Source organism: Etheostoma spectabile, chromosome 7, assembly GCF_008692095.1.
Source record: "Etheostoma spectabile isolate EspeVRDwgs_2016 chromosome 7, UIUC_Espe_1.0, whole genome shotgun sequence".
Classification (NCBI taxonomy): domain Eukaryota; kingdom Metazoa; phylum Chordata; class Actinopteri; order Perciformes; family Percidae; genus Etheostoma; species Etheostoma spectabile.
Window position 1 is genome coordinate 8,494,670 of NC_045739.1, and position 977 is coordinate 8,495,646.

At 38.8% G+C, this 977-nt stretch overlaps 1 protein-coding gene across 3 annotated transcripts in view; it reads right to left on the minus strand.

Annotated features, from left to right (window-relative positions):
* Window positions 1-818: 818 nt before the first annotated feature.
* b4galt3 (UDP-Gal:betaGlcNAc beta 1,4- galactosyltransferase, polypeptide 3) overlaps window positions 819-977 on the minus strand; it is a 9,776-nt gene continuing 9,617 nt past the window's right edge. For all 3 annotated transcript variants that reach the window (XM_032521695.1, XM_032521694.1, XM_032521693.1), the window contains one exon: window positions 819-977. This exon is cut by the window's right edge. The gene's annotated coding sequence lies outside the window, so the exon portion shown is untranslated.

Consider the following 977-nt stretch of genomic DNA (forward strand, 5'->3'; position numbering starts at 1 on the left):
TCTTTTCAGGCAAACGTGCAACCCTCCTCCTCCCCATCCACCTCCGGGCATCGTCAACCACTGCAACCCTGAGTTCCTTTTACGGCAGGCAGGTCCTACGTTTGGTCTCCGGGTTCCCTCTTCACCGTCACCAGTGTCTAGGCTCCAAGGGGAATATGTCTGGCTTCTCTACCCCTTTAAAATATTTTTAACAATGGAGTCTAATCCTCAAAAACTCTGTACATTTCTTATTATGCACATATACATAAAATACACAATACAACTTTGCATATCTGCAACAAAGTCTCTCTTGATTAAAATAACTTTGAAAAGTTAAGTTGCTAAGCAATAAAGTACAATACAACAGCCCTACTTGATCTGGTATGACCTGTCGCTTATGGTGGTTAATGTTAGCTAACGTGAGATATTGCAGTGGAAATGACACATCTTTAGCATTTACCGTTATCCCATCATTGTCACATGTGGCCATAGTGATTGCTGTTTAACTTAAGTTACATTGTCTATCTTTGTATCATGCATGGGTGGACAAAATAACAAGAACACCTATTATCAATGTGTTAATGATGATTTATGGCTGCTAATCTATCAGATAGCACCTGATCTAAGCACATCTCTGTTATGTTAAAGCTGTAGCAGCATTAATCAGAAAACACTAAAGCCTGTTTTCATTAAGAGGCCTAGGGTGTTGTAAGAGGATAAGTGCATCACTATAGTATTTAAGTGTATTTATAGTACAGTGTGTATATACCTACTGTACGTGGAGCTCCACATTTATGTCATTGCGTAAATGACTGATAAAAAATGTGGGAAAAGACACATTTTTTTGATTATGTGTTTTTATTGGCATACATATTTGCTTTCTGTCACAACACTGTCCATTATAGTTTACTGCTTCTGTTGCCTTTTTTGATGACCTTGCTCTATGCTAAGCACACACACACACACACACAAACACACACACGCACACACACACACAA